The following is a 19019-nucleotide window of genomic DNA, read 5'->3' on the forward strand; positions in this document are numbered from 1 at the left end:
TATATTCATGGCATTGCTGGTTTTGCTACTGTACTAGCCTTTGAGTAGCTGTTCATTCAGCTCGAAGCTGCCCTCTCTTAGCCTGTTAGTCATACAACATCCCTTTTATCAGAACCAATTGCACTCTCCTGTTCCATTAAAAAAACCTTAGAGAAAATTGACAGCATCATTTTTTTCCCCTCCCGAACAGAATTTCATCAGATATCATTTTAACTTCAGACTTCCTTGCACAGGTGGGACAGGCTCCACCTTATCTTCAGCTTGCTAAAAGTTAGGAGTCTAGTCTCAACCAGTTATCTATGGTTGTTCCATAGTCAGTGGGGAGAGCGAAGGATCTCTGGAGAGTGGCTCAGCCTGTCTGTGTTAAATGGCTGAAGTCAGCCAAGATGAAATACTGTTACATGAAAGGAATGAGGGAAAAGGAATTCAAACAGATAGGTGTTTATCTGTTTTTTCTAGGTTGGTTTGGTTTTTTTAACAATGAAAATTCATTCCTATTTGCAAGGTTAAACTGCCTAACATTTGAATGTTTTGATGAGAGGAAGAATTAAATCCAGTATAACGAAATGAAAAAAATCAGGGAAGAGTCTCAGGATGCACTGCTGAAAAAGAAACCTATAAACAACTAAAGAAGTTGCTGAAGAGCAATAAGATCACAGTTTGAGCATTACAAGCTGATGGCTCCATTAGACTGATGACCTGTTGTCAATGAACACTGATTTCAATGTTACATTTTTGTTGGAAGAACTAAAGTATTGTTTAACTAACAGATTGTCTGTATCTACTTTAATAAGAAAAACACCTTTTTTATTTTCTGATGTAGGAAGTAGACAATATTTTTTTTTTAATAATGGTATGTAAAACTTAAAATGAGACTTCAGTGAAGGAAGAAGGCAAGACTAGAAGACAAATGAGATTTTTTTTTTCCTCTTTTTTTAGTCCTGGTTTATTCCATTCCACTTCTAAGTCAAATCAAGACAAAAGTACACAGTAACTTATTCCTTTTCCCTGGCAGGACAGCTACCTGGCAATTGAGAAAGATGTTAAATCCCATTAACAACTGCAATCTCTCTCCTAGACTGCTTCCTTGTAGCAGGAATGTTCCCTCGGGGCTGGGCTTCCAAATCACTCCCCTCCAGCTCATTTCTGAGGGATCATTGCTGCCCTTACCCGAGATAAGTTATCTGCTTGTGTGTGTGGATTTGAAAAATGGGCATGCAGACTGAAAAAAATCCCAACACAACAACAAACACTTCCCTCAAAAGTCTTACTGTGTTCGTCAAAGTCCTTTCTGGTGTGCTTACATTTCAAAAATTATTACTGAGCATGGAACCGGTTTCCTGAGAGACATGTCCTGCTGTGGTGGGTGGGTGGATGGTGGATTTGGAAGAGAAAAACAAGAACAAAAAGGTCTTGAAATTGAAATTAAATTGCTTCTCAAGCCAAGATGAGAAGGCAAAACCGTGGAGGAAGTGTGGTGGGATCAAACTGTGATGAGGCTGGACATTTAATTAAGAAAGAACAAATTGATCATTATAGAAGGGGTTTTTATTTCTTTTCTTTCATCTTTTTGGGCTGTGCTCTTCTGTAGCATGAGAACACACTCAGCCAATAACATTTCTCAAGCCCTGAAGCAACAACATTCACCCAACACCCACACATTTGTGCTTAGTAGCACATCTCCTCCATTCAAGCCTCCAGTCAGCTGGTTAACTTTAATCCACATTTTAGCTCTGAGAGGACATATGAGCTTTGGTTATCTTGTTCCAGGCCAACTGTGTCCTCTTAACAATCAGCCACACACATGCACAGAAGCAACCTGAAACGGGCTTCAGGTTCCAGAAACAACACCAGGTAGAGGAGCACTCCAGCAGCAGACAGCAGGACGGGTGTCCCAGAAGAACACAAATAATCACTGTTGTTCTTGTGTTGCCTCCAACTCCTTCAAAACGCGGGCCATTAAGGGGACAGGCAGAGGTAGGGAAAAGCTGCCTCACAAATCACTCCAATGAGACCCTGGAGTGAAAATGGAGTCTGCTTACAATTGCTAATGAGGTGTCAAGCAATTTGTTTCTTCTTCTACTGTATGTTTTATTTTGGGAGGAGATAAGTTCTGACTAGAGACTATATTGCTTGATTGAATTTAGTGAGCTTGAGCCTTGGGCACCAGGCTTGACCCCTGCCAACTTTTGCTTTTTTAAGTGGACGGTCTATTCTGCTGAAAATGGGAGGTGGGGGTTTCCAGACACTTGTCCCTGGTCTCCATGGGACTCCAAGAACCCATGCAGTGGCTCTGTAATGTCCATTCATCCAGGGAAGCCTTCATCCCTGGGCTTCCTAGGCAGGAAAGACAGCTGGATGTGGTGCTGCTGGAAAACATCTCTGAATTCTTGAGGCTCCACGAATGGAGAGTAGAAAACGTTTTTGGTCTCAGCAGGTTCTCTTTATTGAGCCTGAAAAAAGAAACTTCAGCTCATTCTTAAAGAGTCCTCCTCAAGGCATAAGGAGTTTCAGTTCACTTCAGATAAGTTTGATGCTTATCCAAATGGTAAAAACCTTGGAGGTCTGAAAACTCAACTATATACCTCCTGTGAGATCAGGCCATCCAGTGCCTCCAGACAGAAAAAGCACAGGAGCAGCAAAATCTGATATACTTTGGCACTTTTGCTTCCAATTGCAGCAAAACAAGCAGACTAGTGGGTGGATTTAGAGTCCATCAAAGTTGGGGGGAGCCTTTACTCAAAGCTTCATATGAGGTGCTGTCATGGTTTAACCCCAGCCAGCAACTAGGCACCACAGAGCTGCTCACTCACTCCTTTGCCCTCTGCCCTGCTCTGGTGGGATGGGGAGGAGAATTGGGAAAAAAAAGTAAAATTTGTGGGTTGAGATAAAAACAGTTTAATAATTGAAATAAAATAAAATACTAATACTAATAAATCGTAATGAAAAGGAAAATAACAAAAAGAGATAAAAATAAAGCCCAAGAAAGACAAGGGATGCACAATGCAGTTGCTCATCTCCTGCTGAACGATGCCCAGCCAGTGCCCGAGCAGCGATCTGCCCCCCCAGCCAACCCCCCCCCCCCCCCCATTTGCATACTGAGCATGACATTCTATGGTATGGAACATCCCTTCAGCTAGTTTGGGTCAACTATCCTGGCTATGCTCCCTCCCAGCTTCTTGTACCCCTCCTCGTTGGCAGAGCATGGGAAACTGAAAAGTCCTTGACTTAGGATAAGCACAGCTTAGCAACAACTAAAATCTCAGTGTGTTATCAACATTATTCTCATGCTAAATCCAAAACAGCGCTCTGTACCAGCTACTGGGAAGAAAATGAACTCTATGCCAGCCGAGACCAGGACAACATCCACCCCTTATTCTATATCATTTATATCATGCCCAGATCCCACACTGTCTAATACATCCCAATTAATCACCACCACCTTTTCTGTCTGTTGATACATACATACAGATATCGTTCCCTTAGTCTGTGGGCCATCCCTATAAAATGTCCATTGAGTTCATTTAGTTCTTGACTTTGGGCTCTATCTGTCATTCAGAGCAGGAAAGATGGTGTGAGGTATTGGATGGTTGCATGCTGAAGCCAGTTCTGGTTCCATCACTGGTGCGCTTGTCCAGTTCTACCACTGCTGCACTTTGCTCGGTTTCAAAGTTCATTCTTCATAAATCTGGGTGATTTTTACTGTAATACCCTTGGTATGGCATACAGCCACCACAGAAGTGATGATATACAGTGTTATATAGCAATTTACATCATATAATTTAATTCATTGGCTATTCTCACCCAAAATCTAATCCCCTTGAGGCACACATCAGACTTCCCTGTCCTCTCACATTACCCGCCAAGTGCACCCAGGTCCTTGAGCAAAAGCAATCCCACAAATGGGTTTGCATTTGCCTGAGGCAGGAATAACCCAGACTGTTTTCCCTAGCACATTTCTTAGGTGCACCACAGGGACTTTATCCCCTTCTACAGTACGTAAGAGTTTTGATTGGGCAGGACAGGTGCAAAATATAACTTGAAGCCATTGTAATGTCCATTTTACCGAGGTTTGCAAGACACGTGGAAAACCTTGCAGCCAGTCTTCTCAATTCCTGGTGATATTTACTGTCTTACTACATTCAGCTCCCTGTTTAGCTTTTAAATGCACACCCACCCGCCAGCATTTGGCAGCACTGCCGAAGGGAGGGAGAGCAAAGGTGGACCGAGTTTTGCACCCACATCGGGACAGGGCGCTGGGAGGCACTGCAAGATTCATGAGGGAGGGAAGACCAAAAGAATGAGAATGATTTAGGGCTGAGCTTGAAAGTTGTTGACAAATAGGAAATGCGCCTTTGTGGGATGTTGCTTAACAGTAGCAGCCCTGCCTTCGATTGACAAAGACCCAGGGCACCCAATGAGCTTAGAAAAATGGGACAATGAATGGAAACATATAAGAAATCTGATTTTAAAAAAAACTCATTTAAAAACAAGTCCTTCTGGCATGTTCTTCCCTTTCAGTTGCATGGACTGAAATGGAACAAAGGGGAGGAAACGTCTTAATCCTGAATTGGGAATGAAAGACATGAGCTAGAATAACATCACCTTCATACAAAACCAAAATAACGGGTTTTAAACCTTAACACCCTGGCCAATCCAAGCATGAGACTTGCTCCAAGAGTCAAACATGCTTATGCGTTGGGGTATTTGGATCAAAGCCTTTGCTATCACTGATGATGGCAGAGGTCACGAATACAGGAGCCTGGTATAACTGTGCTGACATAAAGGGAAAACAGCCTTTGACCAGCTGCACTGTCACGTGAAGAGCCAGCTCCGGCAGGCTTCTGTAGCTCTTGGACATTCAAGCACTTGAGAGCATGGTTAGGCCAAACCATGCTGCCCTTTCACAAGCACAGTCAAGAAATGAGGTCCCATGCATCCTTCTCCTTCCAAATAGCCTGATCTGGATCTTGAGCACTAGACAGAACAGGGAGACAGGGAAGGGGGGAAAAAGAGTGGTAGTGGTGGGAATTTAAAAATGTCAACTCTTTGCCATACAGCACACTAGGATGTTTAAAAAAAAGAAAAAGAAAAAAGAAAGATTTAAGAAGTGACACTTTTGAAATCTCGCCAAAGCCAAAGCATCAAAATGGGACACTGTCTCTTTAAGTGCAAGGCTGCACAAACGAAGGGAAATTAATTAAGTATGGAAGGCTGGTGTGGCGCCGCAGAGAGAATGCACAATCTGGGACCCGCATGCCAAAGCTGGGATGGAAAGGAAGGTGATCTGTCATTTTCTGCTGTTTTTTTAAGACAGAAAATATATTTTTGAGAATTGACTAAGCAATTACCCAAATTAAAGAAACTGGAAAAGCAAACAGTGGTAAAAACGCTCCAATTTTTTTCTTTTTTGGAAAAGGGGGTGAAAGAGATGAGGATAAATTGGAGCTGTTGTTTCAAGGTACTCCTTATTAATATAATGCACAGGAAAATAAAACAGCAGCTCACAACAACAGCTATTAACACTTTCATGGCCCTGTCCTGCCAGGAAGAACTTCTCCATCCCGTTCCCTGCTGGAGGGCTCCCGTGTGATCTCCTCCTCGCTTTGGGAAGATGGAAACTGGAGAGACGCATCGCCGGGAGACACTTCCCTGCCGCCCCGCAGCACCTTTCCCACCCGCTTCTGCCATGCCAACCCCTGCCCCGATCAGCCAGTGTCAATCCAGAGGGCCCCCACCGTGGGGTCCGTGCCAGGGCGTGACTTTGGATTTAGACAGGGGAGAATCAGAGGGAGATTTGGCTCTCACCTTCTCGGCGCACGTCAGCTGCCAACTGGCCCCTCCACGCGTCGCCCTGAGCCGGGGCCAGGTCCCGGTGCCAGCGCCGGTTTTGGAGCGCTGGCTGAACGGCTGCAGCCGGGGGCACGCGTCGGCGCTGCGCGGGGAACCGAAGGCATTCCCGGCAGCAAGCGAATTGCTGCCGAAAGGGTGATTTTTCACGCCGGCGGGGCTTGTGGTTTTCTGCAGCCACCCCACAGGGCACACGCGTACACGTGGTGGGTGTTGGATGGAGCTGAGGCTGGGGAGAGCTTAGAGCTTCTTCCCTCAGGGCTTCGGGCTAGTGTCCGGCACAGATCTCCCAGACATCAACTGGGAATACCATCATACTGCAACCAGCAAGTCTGGGAAATTCCTAAACTTTGTTGAAGAGGAAAGGCATATGAACGCTGGGGAGCCAGGGCTCTGCTTGGCTTTATCGCTGTACAGTTTGAGCGCGTTCTCCGAGCGGGATGCTCTCACTCCAGGGCTGTGGGATACTGGTGCATGTCCTCTCCCATCTGCCCTAAAGGCCTTTTACCCCTTTCTGCTGCTACTGAAAATTTAAACTTAAGGCATCCAAGGTATTGGGTTGTCACCGAGGAGAGATTCTAGCTCTCACTAGATGGGAGAAAATAGAGGCACTGTTAATTTCTTTTTTTAATCTAACCCCATTTTACAAACTGGGTTTAAAAATACTCCCACAAAGACCAATACACAGCCTTCCCAAATCCCACTGCTTTTTTTTTTTTAAAATTATTTTCTTCATTATATGCACAACATTCTTCAAAAAAAGACTTCAAAGTTATAAACTGGGGCCTGCTTACACAAGGAGGGCAGCATTCAGCATTATAGTATTCAGACATTTGTTTAAAAACACACTCATTTATAAACCTCCACAGCAGAAAAAGAGCCACTTTTTCTTCTATGGATGGGTGACTGCTTCCATAGATTAATTTTAATGCTGATTCCAGGACACATGTTTCAATGTTGCATTTAGTTTTGTTTTGCTTGTCTCAGATTTGTCATTCTCAAATGCTTTTTCCTCAATCGCTTTTCAGCCTGATTGCTGCAATGGGTTTTTACACCTTTTCAAATAACCCACCCCATTGCTTTAAGAGAGGTTTATTTTTATTTCTATGAAATAAACCAGTTGATTCAAAGGTGCAAATAAGTTTTTAGGCTATAAAATGTTTTTTAAGCTAGTCTCATAATATCTCTGGACTTCCAGGGGTTTTCAGTCGAGTTTTTATTTTTCTTCCTGTGTTGACTTCACAGCCACCCAGGTTATAATTTCTCTTAGGAATTGTTTAAAAGCACAGCGTTAACTTAAGATCTGAATCCTGTAGGACACAGAGCCCTTTGGAATCAGTGGGAACTGGGAGAACTTGGCCCTTGAGAGGATCAGAGGCTGAATTTTGTTTCAAAACTTGTTTAGAAGACACACAAGTCATCATAAACAGAGTTCAATAGTTTTGTATCCCTGACAAATAAAAACCACAGGTTACCCTAACAGGGATTTGAATTTATGACTCAAGGCATATCATGTTCTAACTATATTCCCAAACCAGTAAAATATTTAGTCTCATTTTATACAATTAAATCCACTCTAATATTCAATGTTCAAGTAATGTTTTCTTGCAGTATACATGGAATCTAAGGAAAAACCTTCACTCAAAAGTAGAATTATGAAGAAAACAAACTTTCATAAAAGTTTTAAAAAAATATCAGGACTATCTTTTTTCTGAATAGGGTTATAACAAATCAGGGTCTTGAGGCAGGATTAATACCATGGGAGCAAACTGAAAAAGGAGAAGAAAATGGTTTGTGATGCATTTTTCTTATGCCTATTTGACATGCTGGACAAAAAGAAATGCTGGTGTTTTATGTGTGTCCGTGTACAGGAAGACTCCACGGGCATGAGTTAGACAACCCTTGTCTTTCAGCCCGTATGATTTCGGCACACAGTCGAAGGCACTGCTCCCAGCCTTTGCCTTTTGTTAAGCTAACAGGAGCTGTACCAGCACGAATTTCTTGTTGGCTCATCCTTATGTCTGAGGCTGCATCTGTCATGGCAGGTCTTTCCCCATGCTAAAGTTATCCACTTTTTTTAACTGAAAGTATCTTAAAGCAGAATGTTTCTCCCACTCTGTAGCCTTGGCAGTAAGAAAAGTTTCTAATGAGTTACAGAACTGCATCTAGCGATAACCAGAAGTCCATGGGAGACAGAGCACCTGCAAACAGATAGGCAGGAGCAGAGCACCAGCAGAAAATCCTGCTGTGGTGCCAGATAAGGAAAGGACTTAATTCATCCAAAAGCAGCAGTGCTTTTTGCCTTGGAAAATCTGGCTTAGCGGTCTCTTTCCAATCTGTATTTAATGATGGGCTAATCCAGGAAAAGCCAGATCGATACAGCTTGAGCACAGATGAGCTCAGGAAACATGACTCAGAACCCAGTGAGAATGAGAATACCTTACAGATCATGTATGCAAGGGAGGATAACACTTTGGACAAAATCAGCTGTCTGGCCTGTGGCTTTCCAGTTCAGTTCTCTGTCAATATGTGCACAGGAGCAGAGAGGATTTCCAGTCCTTCTGGAAGGAAAATGCTTGCGGGAGAGATCTAGCAGAGGAAAAAGCACTAGGGCTTCCCTCCTGGAGCTCCCTCCTCCTCCCCTCCAGCTGAAGGGCGATGGGATGGGAGAGTTGAGAGCTTGGACCACAGCCTGAAATCTCCAGGAGCTCAGAAATTTTGGCCCTCGGGCACTTCAGAAGTGGGTGAAGACGCTGCCTTGCAAAAGTCTCCTTAGCCTGTTGCACTCAGGGACTCCAAGCAACAAAATGCAGACGATGGCAGTTGCTGTACGCAAGAGATTTCATGTGAGAAACACATAGGGGGTTCCCCTTCACTGACTGCAACCTTGTTATTAAAAAAAGAAAGGTGAGGAAAAAGAAAGCTGTGATTTGTCTTTGGCCCATTTGGCTGACATAGAGAGTAGCACATGGGAGCAGCCTGATGGAGTGCAGCCTTGTAATGCGCTTCTAGACCCGAGGTCTCACCCTCCTATTGTAAAAGCCATATTTCTCCTGAGCTTGTCCAGCCAACATGAGAAACCCTAGGAGCAGGGCGATAAAGGCAGCTTTGCAGTGAAGCACTGTTTTCAGGCTTCAGGGGTGTTTTTAAGCTATGAGCTGAGCAGCAGGGGCTTTGCTTTTCCCTGTGATGCACTGGGGAGGAAAAGTTCAGGATAGAAACATGAAGAGAGTCCCCTTCGCACCCTGTCTGATCCTGCTGCCTCTACAAAAAAATTTAACTGCATTGTGCTGTAATGAGCCATGCCCAAACTACTGTTTTCTGACCCTGTGTTTATTTTATTTCCTTATTGTAATGAAACTCAGATGGCTGTTGTTTACACTAGCACAGCACAGCAAGAGCATGCTTGACTCAGTCTAATTAGCTGCAAGTCAGTTTTGGAATTAGGGCAGAGGAAAGAACAAATTTTTAGTAACTACTTTAAATTGAGGCCCTCATTTGTTTTCATTACAGCTAGACAAAAGCAATATAATGTTTCCTAGCCCTTTCCACACACAGCCTTTGCTTTCCTGCACGGGGCTGCGTTTTGCTTGCAGAGCATCCATCTCCCCCGACTCTGCTCCACGGATGGGGAGGCTGCGCTTCTCCTGCGAGACAGCAAACAAGACAAGTTCAGGCAGCAGCGTGGGAGCAGGGAACAGAGGCTGAGCTGAGCTCAAAGCTTGCAGCCTTTGACCACACAAGTGAAACAGGATCAAAACCTGCTGCTGTAACCAGCTGCTCTAGTGCTTTGTCCATCGTGTAATACGGCTGGTGCTTCAGTCACCTCCGGTCCTGCTCGAGAAGCAAATTCTGTTTGCAAGACAAACGCCTGGGAGCTATGAGGTTAGGTTCTGTTTTTAATTCACTGTTGGATGGATCCAACTCCTGATGAAATCCATGGAAAGTCTCCCATTGACTTCAAGCCCTGGACAACATTGGATAAGTCACAAAGTTTTTGAACTCTATAGGCTGTGGATCATATCACATTTATTTGTAAGGAGCAAGCACCTTGGGGCTGATCCCAGCAGAGCCCTCAGCTTGGGTTGGCAGGTCTGTGCTCGATCCTTGTGTGGACTGCCCTGCAGCGATGGTGTCAAACCGAAATCAGTATCGGTACTAAGGAAGTGTGAAGCATTTGGATAACGATGAAATTAAACACATTTGTACCTGTTAAAGATTTTTGAAGTAATTCTCTACAGTAACAACATGAACAGTTGCTAAACCTTGTTGTGCAGCCCATGTTTTGCTTAGTATAATGATCAAAATGCCATTTTCCCCCCACTTCAAAATGAACAATACAGTATTTCCAGAGCAACAAATATGTGGATGTGCCTGATGATAAAAAAAATAATCATGCTGCATTTAGAACTTGACAAGGAATTGTTACAAACAACAGTAAGCACTGAGGCAGCAATGACAAACACCTTCACTGCACTTTTTGAAAAGCATCTTGTGATCCCCACCAGATAGGTGGATGGAATCGAAAAGGCAGTTTGCAGGGAAAGACCCTGTCCCAGCTCTTTCTGCTACAAAATCTTAACATCTAGGTGATTTTTAAACCAGTTTTTGAGCTACAAAATACCACTAGTCACAGAAGTGTGGAATATAGGATAACAGCAATGGGGTTTTCTGTATCAGATTCACTATAATTCAAGTATTACAACCCTTTATCAGATATAATAGAAATAAATTTTTACTATCTTGATAAAGTGTCACCTCAGCATGTACATAAACCTAAGCTACCTCAAATCCAAGCTGCATGTAATAACACACACAGCTAAGTAGTCACATATGCACAAGTGATTTCTTTTTATATAAACCAGCTCCTGGTTGAAATGCAAATAACTACCACTGACTTTAAAAAAAGAAAAATCAAGATTCTCCATCTATATGGGACACTAGCACTAGATTATATATTTGAGTTACATGTTACTACAGCAGAAGATATATAAAATATTCAAAACGCTCTAACACCAGAAAAAGGTATCCTCAAAAGAGTTCTGTTGAAGAGCATTCAGAGGAGGTGGCTAATATTTTATTTTTTTAAATATAGCTTTTCAGATACTGAAATCATCTTTCCAGGTCAAATAGCTTTTTAAAAAATATATTAGGTAACACATTTGTTAAAACTACTTTGAGCTAAAGCATGCTCAGATTAAGCTGCAATATATATTATTTACAATAGATCTATTTTCCAAAAGGGTTCCTGTGTGTTGGATGCAGTGTTGCCAACTGTCAGTAAATTTACGAACAGCTTGTAAATTTAAGTGCTTTCCAGAGAGCTATTGGTATGTGTGTAAAATACTCATTTTGTTCCTAAAACATGGCAAGACATTTTTTTTCTATGCTTGAAAAATAAGGAAAAAACCCTCATAAATAATATCATTGAAGTGATGACGTATCAGTTTCTAAGAAGAAACTGAAGTAACTCACTTGGTGAGCCAAAGTATCAGCTTTTTCTTGCCTTCGGTGACTCAGAAGATACTAATACCTTGATGCACTTTCAAGGCAAGAGTCTCCACAAAACCTAAGGGCTCCCTCATTCCTCCCATGAAGATATATGCCCTTGTGCTCTTAGAGTGAAGAAAATTTGACAATTGTAGTAAGGAAGACAGTAATTCAACGAGTCCCATCATTTAAACTGACACTTGGATTTGGAAATGCTTCAGTCCAAACTGGTGGCTTGATGCAAAAATAGTTGAAAGAAATAGAGGTGAAGGCCAGAAAACAGAAGGTTTCCCATGTCCAAACCCAGAACCAAAAATAGTAATTTTCATTTAAAGAAAAATAGATGCCACACCTGGATACTCTACTACAATGCTAATAAAGATGGTAGCCCTCTTTTAGCAGCTACCCAGCAAAATCAACCCAAGCTTGCTTTCCTAAGCCTGACTATTATAAAGTGTAACAGAAACAACCCCTCTTCCTAACGCAAGAACCACTGCAGAGTGTTTTCTAGAGACTTATATAGCCTAATAGCAGACTTTGGACCCATGGTCAACAGGAGTATCTCCTTCCTCCTATGGAGCACCTACAAAATTATTCTCAACTAACAGATTAAAGGTGTTTGCAGGTGTTCAAGGTTGAGAAGCCAAGATTATCGAGAAATAGTCCCTGTTCTGCTACCTTTGCAGGTCTTCTATCAACTGGTTAGGGAAATAGACCTTTACACAGACTCAAGTGATGGTAAAGGACAAGATTTTGCTAGCTTCTACTGCCAGGATGCAAAGTCTGATCCCTGCTTTATTCCTGTAAAGCTGATAAGAGGGCTATTAACTCTTAAATGATTGCAAGCACCTTTAGATATCTGGAGTTTTATTAGCCATTTTAGCGGAAACTCAGAGGCTTGAACTCAGCATTTGCTGGTAGAACAAGTGGAAAATCATTTGCAGTGCTCACTTTAAAGCACATTTGTGTTTAAGTTTTTATTCTACACATCAGGCCAAATTCAGCCAAACGGAACTGGATTTGGGTGGTAAAAAGCATGGACTCAGGATGATCCGAGGAGTTAAGCCGATGCTAAACTTTGTTTTCTTTAATAAAAAAGAAAATGAGAGTAAAACACCAATCTGGGCTCCCTTTGAGGTCCTTTAAGGAGTGCATGGTTATCTTTACAGACAGTGACCAAGAGAGGGGACAGAGGCAGGCTGAACCTGCTCGCAGTCACTCAGCAGCAGACTGGGGAGAGCAGCAACACTCTCCCGAGCAGCAGGGTCTCCAGCCCCCGGACCACACCGCCTGGGTTGGTTTTACAGCTGTTTGAAACCTCTGTTATGATTACCTAAACTATACATCCTGCTGCAACAGACACAGCACCTTGGCTCTATAGAGAGGCCCTATAATGCACTGTATAATACTAATAAACATGATTGTTATAAAAAGATAAGGTTACAGAACATTGCACTTTGCCAAACTCCAGTTGACTGTAACTTTAAGTTTTGGCTGAGCAAAGAGCCAGAGAGATTTTAAAATTCAGCAGTAGTAGCTATTCAGAGGGTTGTTCTAGTACTCCTGCCAGGAAAAACTTCGAGTGAAAGGTCTAATTTATCACGCATTGGGGTTGCAAACCTGTGCTCTGGGTACCAAGGCAGTTGCTTGTCAGGTTTCAGAAAAAGTCTGGAGGAATCCCTGGGTTCGGAAGTGGCAAGAATTCCAGTTCACTGTTGTGAGCAAGCAGCACTGCAGCAGGAGGAACATGCCCTGTCTGCATGTGCACACACAAAAAGGATGGATTTGTCCCTGCGCTGCTTCGCCATCCTCCCCCACAAATCACTAAAAGAATAGCCCATTTTTGAGGCGAAACTTAGGTTATAACAATGTTTTTTTCATACAAAAATCTGGTACGGCAGCCTCCTGTGTTGACACAAAGGGAAAACGGGACTGGGGAGAACACAGCTCAAGAATCCTGTGAAGTTCGTATAAACTGAAATATTTAAATTGGGAGTTATTTTATTTTTTCATCTATTTATTTACATTTCCTCTTCTCTCCCTGTAGTTCTCCTTTATTTACCACAGGGGGACTGCTCCAAGTTGCTTTTGACAGTAGCTTTTTCCCTTATCATGTTTCTTTTAGGATGTCTGTGAATATAAAGCTTTTATGAACCACTTCTGACATGACATTTTGATGGGAAAGTCAATACACACCTTACTCTCTGAATCTGTTGAGCTGTTGCAAAGCACATGGATATCAGTGAAAAAAGCTCTTCAATTTTAATGGGATTGAGATTAAGCACATAACACCTGTTTAATTTGAACATCATAAATATCACATAGTGTGACAGAACTGCTTATCTCAGATGGAAAAAATACTCCCCCATAAAAGAGATCTAATCTGCTTGAGCAACGCAGCGTGCTTACCACACATAGATTCCCACCACCCAGGAACTTTGTACCTACTGATAAACAATAAAATCAGCCAACCACTAAATCAACCTGAAGAAGGGTTGACAGACCCCAAACCTCTTTTTCATTTTTCTAGTCCCTTTTCCAGTGACCTTATGAAGGATGCTACCTCCTATCCAAACCCTTCCCAACTTCATACAGGCAGGGATCCCTCTTCCCACTGACCCACAGCACTCCGCATCCCACCCAGCCGCGGTGGCCGTCACCTATCTGCCTCCACCCTGGCCACCTTTCAGCAGTGGGTGAAGTGGTTGAGACACATAAACAACAACACGCAACACCACAAGGAGTTTGTAGCCTGGTTTGGGATGGAAGGTGCAACGTTGAAGTTATTACACTCCCGTTACCCGTGCAACAGCACACGGTATCATTACAGCCAGACAACTCCACAGTGAAACGCATGTCCAGTTTCTCACCTCCACCTGGCTGGAGACAGCCGAGGGGACAATACCACAGCAGTCCTTGGCTGGGTGTCCCCAAGGACACAGGTTTGTACACACGCACGCACTTTCTTTTCCCTCTTCTCCAGCTGGAGAAGGAAGGTGTGTTTACAGAAGGCAGGCTAAACACCTAAGGCTTAAGCAAAGCTAGTGGAATGCAGGCTGTCCTTTTAATCTTGAGATCATAAGACAAAAAACATAACGGCGAGTCACACCCAGTTTCCAGGAAAGTAAAGTCTTCAGACTCAGCCAAAAAAGAATTAAAAAAAGAATTGCAGGTATTTTTCCCCCCATTTCTCACTGAAGCTTCAATTTAAAAAGAACAACCACCAGCACAGACCTAGGCAAACCTCTTCATAAAAATAACACAAGAAAACTTCCGACCAATGATCTGTTTCTGGATAGAATTAGAGAATTGTAGGGGCAAAAATGGGGAGAGAAAAAAACCCAGTAAATTATTGCAACCATGAACGAGACTTTTTTAGCTTCAGAAGAGACAGGTTCTCTCCAAACTTGGGAGGACAGAACATTCCACCGGGCAAGTAAAGCTCCCTCCACACTGCCCACTCCTCAACCCAGACCTGCTGGGAGCACTTTTAATGCCAACTGTCTCTGTAGTCCATTCAACTCTGGGTCATTCAATTGAGATTGCCAACAGGGGTGCTAATTAGCACCAGTTACAGCAGACAGCATTTTGCTGATGTGGGCAAGCATCCACTGGGAATGTGCTGGAGACCACCAACTCAATTCACAGAGATATTTTTATTTTAATGTTTTTGCTATCCTGGATACCTTGAGCTGTTTAGTTAAAGGAATCCTCCTAGGAGTTGTGTGGGAATATATGCATACCTATAGAAAAACCCAGGCATTATGCGCACCAAATGCATATCACAGGCTAATTATAATTTCTCTGCAGATGCCAATCAGAAGAACAAGTTAAAGCCATTGAGGGGGGAGAAAAAAAAGAATTTGTGGTTTGCAAGGTAGGTGTACTTGACATGTCCTTTTATTAATTCTAATTATAGAGATTCCACAAATGGATGTCAAACATTTTCAGGGTGTTTTGCTAAAAAATTTCTGTGATGGAAAAAGGAAGAACTCCACCCCAGCAGATCATTTCTTCTTGTTTGTTTTACTATTTTCACTGTTTTCTTACTTTTAGGGCAACCAAGACAGACAGAAAGCAAAAAGAAAAAAGACTCCCTTCTGGCCTATGTTCAATTGCTGTATGCCCCTCAGCTGAAACAGAAAGCAAACATTCCCAGAATCTGTTGAATTCAAACAAATGAACTGGCCAGCACCAGCCTGAGAGTTAAACAGGAGCAGTAGGAATAATTCCAGTGGCTGGATAGATGAGTCCTTGCATCTTCTCTGCAGCACAGCTCACATCTTCTGTCTCTCACTCTGAATCTAAGGGCCATATTCCTACTTGTATTCTGCCCCACAAGCTTTTTCCTGACCAAAAGTTGCAGTTCATGATCCTCCAGGATCCCAGTGCAGCCAACTGCCCTTATTCAGCAGATGAAACACAAGCTTAAATATTTGCTCAGGTTCCCCTGGGTTTGATCAGACTGATGCAGGGTTGGAAGTTAATAGGGATGAAAAGCATCTGACTGTTCCATTTCTCCCTTTCAGAAAAGGAAGGCTTGCTTAATTTCCACTTGCAAAGAATCAGATGGAGTCATTGCCTTTCCACATGACTACCTGGATCTACACTAATAGACCTGAAATTGAAAAAAATCTCTGTTGTATTAAGTCTTGAGATCTATTACAGTGGGACATCTCATTTAAATAACAGCACCTATTTGTGTTCACACCTAGGTCACTCCTACATGGTTACTCCTTTAAAGGCTGAACCCTCTTTTTTTTCCCTCCAGGATTTCTTAGCTCTTGCAGCTCCTGCAATGCATCATGATGTATTGCCACCAAAGTCCCAGCTTTCCCACAGCACTCTTCTTTTTAACCCTTGACATACAAATGGGTGTTTTCCTCCTAGGCTCAAACTCTTAGACCAGGGTTTGTTCCCACCCAACATACTCTCACAGTCCATTTTATTGAAACAACAAGGCTGGGTGCCTTAAAGATGAGGACAAAGGCTGATGGCAGCCTGTTTATTTAGAAATTAAGAGTTTGATTTGCAGCAGGTATAAACAGAGATCATTCCACTGAACTGTGCATAGCCTGTTAAGAACTGGTCCACATGTTAAACAAAAAAAAGGGGATATTTTAACTACAGAATCAAATGAATTGGAGATTCCTTATTAATTGCCCTTACACAGCTGTCAGCTACTACCAGAGGTTTAACTAGACCACATGAACAAACAATTCACTACACCCTTTGCCCTCTCTCTCTTGCCTCCCCATCACCCACTCACCACACAAATATGCTTCCTTACAGAGGGAATTCCACAGCCTTGTACAAATCTGGCTATGTTAGAACCCAAACCCATCCTTTTCCTTCACAAAAGAATCTATAAATGGAATCATCAGCTCCATCCACGACTCTGATCACATGCTCAAGTAAAAGGATCAAACTTCACCAAGAGCAATGCAGCTGCACACGCTTATGAGAATTTGGGCTGAGGCCCAGATCCTCAAAGGGACTGAATTGCCTAATTTCTATTGAAATAACTTGGGGTTAGACACCTAAATACTTTTGAAAAGCCAGGTCCAATGTTTTTTTTCTTTTTAAATTAACTAACATAAGTCCAGACAAAATTAGTATTAAAAAAATCTTAATGGGCTATTCTGAAGTAGTACACTTAAGGGTTATTGCTCTTGACTGGCTAATAAATTATATTTTTATTTGCCAATAAAACAATAAGAATAATTTCGGCTATTCTACTTTCAGAAGAAATTATTTCTTCCCTCATAAGTGTTGGCAAATGGTAAAATATGCTGCAAAATACCAGATGATTCATGTATCAATAGAGAAATAGTGGAAAAGTAGCCTAAGCAAACACAAGAAGCAAGAACAAGTTGTAATCTGCATCTCTGAAACCCATTATATTACAGTTCTCCATCAGTGAATGGCCTGTTAGAGACCGTCTCAAAAAACGAGCATTTGCTGAGCTATGTGGTGGAAGGGATTTACTGTATGAAGCCTGGAGGGAAGCAGCCGTAGGAGTGTAAGAGTTGTGTCTTTGTCATAGGTAGTTGAGAAATGTTTTTGCAAACTATATGAAACTTTGGAATAATAAATGATGCCTTTTGGTAAGGTCACCTAGACCAATCTGTCACCCATCTGCTTTTGCAAGCAACAGCACAATGAGAAAATGCAATGAAACTGTAAAAACCTAACCATTAATGCAAGATGGCACAAGCAACCTTTTCAAAACAGTACCAAAGTACTGCTTCATGTACAATTGGCAGCACTGCCTACGGGTGAGCTCCCAGGGAAATCTCCTCTTAAAATTCATGTTTCCCCCATAGTGTGAATTAAAGGCAACAACCCTGAGTTCCCCAAGAGTAACACTCCCCTTCTGCAACAAACAACGACAGAATGATCCTTTACAATCCAAGGCTGTTTTCAACAAAATGAGAATTTTCCAGACCAGGCATAGATGTAGATACTAATCTTTGGAAAAAATAAGAGTGAAGGAACAAAAGAACATAAATATTGCATCTGACCATAATGGGAAAGAGTAGGTGTCAGATGGCATATAATTTTCTGTCACAATGTTACACTGCTATTCAGGATGACATCCCCGACTTCTCAATTAATAATAATTATCAGCTGGCTCCAATGAAAATAATGTTTATACTGAGGCAGTGACTCTCCCCTCAATGTCCTCAAAACATTTTACCAAGAAGTCAGGTTCAGAAATAATTTACTGCAGGTATCAGTAAGCTCATATTTGCCCCACTGGATCCTAGAAATCAGCTAGGGAAATTTTAGCTTTTCTTGCATAGTCACTTCCCCACTTCTACAATATTGTCTGTTCAATCCAGATAGTGGGGATCTTCACATGGGAAGCTTTAAGTAGCTCCTGGGATAAAGACACCTCAAAAGCAATATGAGCATTCACACCAAACAGGTTACTCTGAAACGGCCAAAGTGGTTATTTTTACTCAGATTGAGATGAGTTTGTAGAAGAGCTCTAAGCAAGCTGGGAGGAATGGCCAGGATCACATCACACATCTCAAAGCGTCTGTTATATCCGTGGCTGCGAGCCAACACACACCAAAACTGAAAAACCGTCTCTGTGTTGGCATCTCCAAGCAGGACAGATAATAACTGGTCTTTATCAGAGAGATGGAGTTGCAATGGGAAGACAGAACAGTACACAGAGCCTCCTACCTTCTGCTTACAGCACAAACTGGGGAGCTCCAGGAAGAAACGTCCCCCTCCACCACCCAAACTCACCCCTGGGGTGTTGCTGCTGTTTGGAGCCTGACTTTTAGCACTGCACCATTTGCCTACCTTGGCCCATTTAATTTCCTGCAAACTCTGTTTAGTTTCAAACACCTGGCAGGAGGACCCAGCCCAGAGTAATACAGCTGTTGGCAATCACAGTATCTTTCATTCATTACCAGTTGGGATAGGGTTGGGTTATTGACACTAGAGTGCTGTTAGAATTAGGAAGTCTTTCTTTTTTTTCTTTTTTCCCTCTGCAAGCAATGACAATTTCTTGGATCTTCAGTCATGACCAGAAAGTAGCATGTTATACCTAGGCAGGATAAAAAAATAAATAAAATATGTCTGGATAATTCCTGCTGGCATCACTTGCAAAATGAGCAATCCCAGACTGAGAAATTAGATTTAGCAGCTCCATTCTGGACAGG

Source organism: Buteo buteo, chromosome 13, assembly GCF_964188355.1.
Source record: "Buteo buteo chromosome 13, bButBut1.hap1.1, whole genome shotgun sequence".
In the NCBI taxonomy this organism is placed as follows: domain Eukaryota; kingdom Metazoa; phylum Chordata; class Aves; order Accipitriformes; family Accipitridae; genus Buteo; species Buteo buteo.